The sequence below is a fragment of the Orycteropus afer genome, unplaced genomic scaffold, assembly GCF_000298275.1.
Source record: "Orycteropus afer afer isolate SDZICR_OR568_19922 unplaced genomic scaffold, OryAfe1.0 scaffold00071, whole genome shotgun sequence".
NCBI lineage: Eukaryota > Metazoa > Chordata > Mammalia > Tubulidentata > Orycteropodidae > Orycteropus > Orycteropus afer.
In genome coordinates, this window is record NW_006921658.1 from 2,123,830 (window position 1) to 2,131,872 (window position 8,043).

An 8,043-nucleotide genomic window follows, 5' to 3' on the forward strand; every position below is an offset into this window, starting at 1 on the left:
CTTCCGTAGTGATACTGCCTCGGAAACCCAAGGAGGGGTCGCTATGAGTCGGGTTTGACTCGACGGCACATAACAACAACAACAACAACAATGAGCAAAAGTTCAAGAATGTGCGTTCATTCATTCAACAAATAATTTGTATGTAAAGAAGCCATCAGCAAAACCAGACAAAGCTGGTATTACTAAAGCAAAAGGAGATGGGAATATATAAGATTACATTAATACATAAAGGTTAAAAATAAGAACTTAAAAACATTGCTGGCACTAAGAAAGGGGTAAAAAGAAGACTGCAATAAGTTGAGGGGTGAACAAGAGGTGAGGATGCAGAAATGGAGAGAATAGACCCAGAGTCAGCTTCCTGAGCACATGCAGGCATACAGGGCCCCAGTCTTCACACTTGGTTTAATATTCTGCTATCACACTCGTGAAATTCTTAATAATTTTTTTAACAAGCAATCCTGCATTTTCATCTTGTACTATAAAAATCAGTCCTGTATAGACCATACTTAAAAGAAGCTTGACTCAGCAAGGAAAGAGAGATAAGACAATAGGTAACAGAAAGATGTACAGACAAGAGTCGGTTTTCCTACTTAATTATTATAGCCGTTGCTGTGTTTGTGGTTGATATTGGTATCTTAGAATGAGAAAACCATACAGGCTTAGGAAAAGAAGGAAATGGTTAAAAAGAGGTTACACATTCAAAAGAAAGAAAAGATTGATAATAGAGGAAAACAGCAAGGAAGAAAAGAAGGATGAGAACAAAAACCAGGTGGATACCTCATCCCTGAAAAAAAAGGGAAAAAGGTAAAGAGAGAGAGAAAGGAATGCAATTTTTTTTCTTACTGATTTTATTTCTCTAATGAAGAGAGAAAAATGTAATCTGTTCAATGAGGGAGGAAGAGGCAATTGTTGGATCAAACACTTGACAAGAAAAAGAATGTTTAATACCAGACGAAAATGGGAGAGGATATTTATTAAAAACAGTAAAAGAGTTAATATGTTACAGTGAGAGGTCCACTAATATTTTAATATTTTATGGACATGAACCTCAAACAAATTATTGAGTGAAAGAAGTCATATTTTTTGAGAAAAGAATAGATATTATTTCATTCCAGTCATATAAAATCTTAAATGCAAATTAACCTATAATGATTTAAAGAAAAAAACAAGAAAAGATCAGCAGTTGCCTAGGAATGGAGGAAGAGTAGGAAAAGAGGATAACCAAAGGGCACAATGAAACTGTTGAGGGCAGTGGACACATTCACTAGGTTGCTTATGGTGATAGTTTCATGGTTGTATACTTATGTCATAACTTATATTGTACCCTTATTAAATTGTACCATATAAATATGGGCAGTTTATTATCTGTCTATTGTAACTCAATAGAACTATTTTAATATTATGGGGTGAATAATTCTTTATGGGAGCTCTGGTAGCATAGTGCCTAAGTCACTTGACTGCTAACCAGAAGGCTGGCGGTTCAAACCTACCAGCCACTCCTCAGAAGAAAGATTGGGCAATCTACTTCCGTAGTGATACTGCCTCGGAAACCCAAGGAGGGGTCACTGACTCGGGATTGACTTGACAGCACATAACAACAATTCTCTATCATTTTCAGTCTACTTCAGTTTACTTCTCATCAATTCTGTGCAACAAATTACCCCTAGTAATGGAAACAGGGATTCATCAGTGACCCTGGACACTACTCTGCCTGGTATCTGATGCCTGGGAACATCAGAAGATGAACATTAAGACTATGTAGAGTTGGTATTGCATTTAGGTGCAATATTTCATAAGGAGATAATTACTCTCTCATTGACTAGAAGATGAGGATATCTTCTCATTTCCAAATAACAAGTATTGTGCAATTTTAGTGAGAAACTAGTCTACTCCCAGATATGCAGCAGGCACTTTCCTATCCACATATTAGATCCAGTACATCCATACCTACATCTGTTATTAAATCCTTTTCTGCAATATGGGAGGAAGTGGTGTGTCTCATTCCAAAGTTAAATCCTACTCCTGTACCTTCTGTCCTAGACGCACACTTCTTTCCTTCATTTACTATGTCTTTTGTTCCCCTAAGGAGCTCTGGCTGTGCAGTGGTTAAGGCATTTGGTTGTTAACCAAAAGGTCAGTGGTTCAAAACCACCAGCTGGTCCTCAGAAAAAAAGATGAAGTAGTTTGCTTCCATAAATATCTGCAGCCTTGGAAACCCAATGGGGGTCACTATGAGTCAGAATCAACTTGATGGCAGTGAGTTTGGGTTTTTCGGTTGTTGTTCCTCTGGTTTCTTCCCCTTCTGATTTGTCTCTGTACATATTGTTGTTGTTAGATGCCATGGAGTTGGCTCCAACTCATAGCGATCCTATGTACAACTGAACGAGACATTGCCAGTCCTGCGCCATCCTCACAATCCTTGCTGTGCTAGAGCCCATCATTGCAGCCACTGTGTCAGTCCATTTCTTTGAAGGTCTTCCCTTTTTACTGACCCTCTGCTATACCAAGCATGATATACTTCTCCAGAGAATGATCCCTTCTAACAACATGACCAAAGTATGTGACAAGAAGTCTGGCCATTCTCACTTTTAAGGGACATTTCATCTGCACTTCTTCCAGGATAGATTTGTTCATTCTTCTAGGAGTCTATGGTATTTTCAGTATTCTTCACAAACACCATAGTTCAAAAGCATCAATTCTTCTTTGGTCTTCTTTTTTCATTGTCCAGTTTTCACATAAATATGAGGTGATTGAAAACACCATAGCTTGGGTCAGGTGCACTTTAGTCTTCAAACTGACATCTTTGCTTTAAACACTTTAAAGAGAAATTTTGCAGCAGATTTGCAAATGCAGTATGTCATCTGATTTCTCTATTGCTCTTTCCATAGGATCAAGTGAAATGAAATCCTTGACAACTTCAGTATTTTCTCCATATTGTGATGTTGCTTATTGGCCCAATTGTGAGGATTTTTGTTTTCTTTATGTTGAAGTATAATCCATACTGAAGGCTGTAGTCTTTGATCTTCATCAGTAAGTGCTTCAAGTCATCTTCACTTTCAGCAAGCAAGGTTATGTCATCTGCATGTCACAGATCGTTGATGAGTCTACCAGCAATCCTGCTGCATTATTCTTCATAAAAAGTTATGATAAATAAGCTTCTCAGATTATTTGCTCAGCATACAGATTGAATCAGTATGGTGAAAGGATACAACCCTGAAACACACCTTTCCTGATTTTAAACCATGCAGTATCCCCAAGTTCTGTTCAAATGACTGCCTCTGGATTTATACACAGGTTCCTCACGAGCTCAATTAAGTGTTCTGGAATTCCCATACTTCCCAATGTTATCCATAATTTGCTATCATCCACACAGTCAAATGCCTTTGTATAGTCAATAAAACACAGGTAATCTTCTTTCTGGCATTCTTTGCTTTCAGCCAAGATCCATCTGACATCAGTAATGACATCCCTCGTTCCATACCCTCTTCTGAATTTAGTTTGAATTCCTGGCAGTTGCCTGTCAATATACTGCTGCAACCATTCTTTATCTTCAGCAAAATTTTCTTGCGTGTGATATTAATGACACATTCAATAATTTCCTCATTTTGCTAAACCATCTTTCTTTGAGATGGACACAAAATGGATCTCTTCCAGTCAGTTGGCCAGCTGGTTGTCTTCCAAATTTCTTGGCACAAATGAGAAAGCGCTTCTGGTGCTACATCATTTTGTTGAAACATTTCAATGTTTCAATTTCTGGAGGCTTGTTTTTGCCAATTCCTTCAGTGCAGCTTGGACTTTTTCCTTCTATTCCATTCTTTATCATGTGATACCTCCTGAAATGGTTGAACACCCATCAATTAATTTTTGGTACAGTGACTCTATGTATTCCCTCCATCTTCTTTTGATGTTTACTGCATCATTCAATATTTTGCTGGTAGAATCCTTTAATATAACAATTCGAGGCTTGAATATTTTCTTCAGTTCTTTCAACTTGAGAAATTACTTTTTGTTTTATAATTCCAGGTCTTTGAACACTTTTTTATAATAATTTACTTTGTCTTGTTGAGCTGCTCCTTGAAATCTCTGTTCAGCTCTTTTATTTCACCATTTCTTCCATTCACTTTAGCTACTCTCTATTCCAGAGCAAGTTTTGGGGTTTCTCCTGACATCCATTTTTTTTTTTTCTTCCTTTCCTGTCTTTTTATTGACCTTTTGTTTTATTCATATATGATGTTCTTGATGTCATCCCACAATTTCTCTGGCCTTCTGTAATTTGTGTTCAATGGATCAAATCTATTTTTCTGAGCAACTCTAAATTCACATAGGATATACTCATGGTTGTATTTTGGCTCTCATGGATTTGTTTTCATTTCCTTCAGCTTCAATTTGAACTTGCTTAACAATAATTGAGGGTCTGTTCCACAGTCAGCTCCTGACCTTGTTTAGGCTGATGATATTGAACTTCTCCACTGTCTTTTTCCATGTTGTTGTTGTTGTTATTTGCCGTCGAGTCAGCCCTGACTCATAGCGACCCCTCCTTTAGTTTCTGAGGCAGTATCACTATGGAAGTAGGATTGCCCAACCATCCTTCTGAGGAGGGGCTGGTGGGTTTGAACCGCCAACCTTCTGGTTAGCAATCAAGTGCCTTAGGCACTATGCTACCATATTCCGTCTGATGAGGTCCACATGTATAGTCCACTGTTTATGTTGTTGAAAAAAAGGTATTTGCAATTAATAACTTGTTAGTCTTGCAAAATTCTACTGTGTGGTCTCCAGCATCATTTCTTTCACAAAGGTGATATTTTACAACTATTGATGCTTCTTCTTTGTTTCAGGCTTTTGTATTCCAGTCACCAGTGATTATTAACACATCTTGATTGCATGTTTGGTCAATTTCAGACTGAAAAAATTGGTAAAATTTTCAATTTCTTCATCTTTAACTTTAGAGGTTTGTCCATAAATTTGAATAATAATAGTATTACCTGGTCTTTCTTGCAGGTGTATAGATATTATCCTATCACTAACAGTATTGTAATTCAGGAAAGATCTTGACATGCTCTTTTTGACAATGAATGTGATGCCATTCCTCTTTAATTTTTCATTCCTGGCATAGTAGACCATATGATTGTCCAATTCAAAATGGTGGATACCAGTCCATTTCAGTTCACTAATGCCTAATATAACTTCTATGTGTTCCATTTCATATTTGACAACTTGCAATTTTCCTAGATTTTATCCAGAATACTAGATATATTTCATGTTATGATTATTCATGAATATTTGCAGCAGTGTCTTCTTATTTGGAGTTGTTCCCTATCAGCAAATGAAGGTGCCGAAAGCTTTACTGCATTCACATCCATTAAGATCAATGCTAATTTGAGGAGGCAGCTCTCCCCTAGTCATATTTTGAGTGCCTTCCATGTGAGGGGCTCATCTTCCGGCATTATCTCAGACAATGTTTCACTGGTATTCATAGTTTTCTAGTAATATATCAGACAATGGCTCACTGATATTCAAAGAGTTTTCAGTGGCCCATTGTTTCAGAAGTGGAAGGCCTTGTTCTTCTTCCTCCTCTGATTTAGTCTGGAAGTCTGCTGAAACCTATCCACCAGCAGTGACCCTGCAGGTATTTAAAATGCTAGTGGCATAGCTTCAAGAATCACAGTAACACACAAGCCACCACAATACAACAGACTGACAGATGAGTGGTGGTCTCTGTACATAGTTTTTAAAATCAATTTTAAAATCTCCCTATATTATCCTATTTTGAGTGTGCCAGCAGCTTTCTATAGAAATCCTGATTACTACACTATCTAATCTCAAAATATCCCCACAATATGTGAAAAATTACACTGATTTAAGTTTACATGTTTCAAAGCACATAGAAATTCCAACTAGGAATTTCTGTTTCAAAGAAGAGATACTATGATTATCACCATAGTAAATCCCTTTAAGCTGCTTTGTGTACAGTTTATATATTGGCTTTTAATTTATTACATCTATCCAAACCTTCTATTTATTCAATCTTATCTGAAAAATAGCTCAGGCAAAGGATTAATTGTGTTCATTCAATAAAACACTTTAAAGTGTTGAAAAGAAATGAAATGTTTTACAGAAAAAAAAAAATATGTAGGAAGTAGTTAACATTTGTTTTGATGATAAAAACAGAATTTAAAAGCAATTAAGCAGCTGAAATGTAGTTTCTCAGAATGGCCTTCATTCATTTAAGCATCACTTGCCTAAATTTCAAAAACAAACATGTTTCCTGTCTCTTGTCTATTGATTTTTCAATCCACTCTTCAGACTGTCATCTAATAGATATTTGTTTAGCTACTAAGTGCCAGACATTGTCCTATCCCCTGAGGATTAAGCTGTTGTTGTTGTTGTTGTTGTTGTTATGTGCCATCGAGGATTGAGCAGATAATGTAATTACTCATTCCTATTAAAAAACCACCATTAACTTTCCACTGATTACAGAGTAGACCATCCCTACTCATTGGCAAGACAAAATCATCTTCCACAACCTGAGTCCAATTTATATCTAGAGTCATTTTATATCTAGAGTCATTTTCTATCAATCTTTTATGTCAGAAGTTAACATTTTGATCTTAGACTCTGTTATGGTTACCTAATACTGCTCCAGCAGGAAATATACCACAAATGGGATGGCCTTATCAAACAGGAGTTTATTCCCTTACAGTTTGGGAGGCTCGAAGTACAAGCTCAAAGTGCCAGGCTCTAGGGACTGGGTGAAAGTCCCTCGACCTTGGGCTTCAGCTTTGCCTCTTGCTCCAGGCCCACTGAAGCTAGAGGTATCTCTTCACTCAGGCAGCTACTGGGTGCTAAATCTAACAAGCCCAAAGCTGACAAATAAAATGACACAGTCGCGATGTTACCAAACCACATGGGAGGCCATTGATTCAAATCTATTGTAAGTGCTAAGGTTGGCAGAGCATGGTAGGCTGTTGAACAACAACTCAGTTACATGAAGGGTTCAAGTATCCCATAAGCTAGAGACCATTCCCAAAGCTGTTTATTATATACAGGAAGCAGACCACGTCCCTAAAGCAGCTACTCAGCTGTTTGTGGTAGGTCCCACCAAGGAGTTGATTGTCAGTCTCATCTTGGGGAATAACTAACATCAGCTGCCCAGCAATTCAACCAGGTCCAACCAAATTGACACACAAACATAACAACCACAGACTCTTTTACACTTTTAAAAGTTACTCATTAAAAAAAAAAAAAAAAAGTTTTTGATAGCTATGATACCAAAAACACAAGCAACCAAAGAAAAACTAGATACATTAGACTTCATCGGTATTAAAAACTTTTGTTTGTCAAAAGACACCATCAATAAAATTAAAATGCAACCCACAGAATGGTTGATCATATTTATGGATCATATATCAAATCAGGGTTCATATCAGAATATTTAAAGAAACCATACAATTCAATAATAAAGCACAAATAATTAAAAAATGAACAAAGAATTTGAATAGACATTTCTCCAAAGAAGACATACAAAAATGATCAAAATTAGCACCTGAAAAATACTCAACATAATTAGTTAACCAGGAAATTCAAATCAAACCCACAATGAAATATCACTTCACACCTGTTTGGAGGGCTATATTGAGTATTTAGGAGCTCTGGTGGTGCAGTGCCTAACACATTTGACTGCTAACCAGAAGACTGGTGGTTCAAACCCACCAGCCACTCCTCAGAAGGAAGGTTGGGCAATCTATTTCCGTAGTGATACCACCTAGGAACCAAGGAGGGGTCACTATCAGTCAGATCTGACTCAACAGCAGCGAGTCTTTTATTGGGTATTTTTTTAAAAAGGGGGCAGGGAGTGGATAACAATACTGGTGAGATTGTGGAGAAATTGGAACCCTCATATTTATTTGGTGGGCATATAAATGGTGCAGGTTTTATAAAAATATTTTGGTGGTCAAACTTAAGGGCCCTAATATTTGGTATAAATAGACTACCAAGCATAATTCAAAATGCACCAACAGCAGAAGAGAAGCCAGATGATTGGGA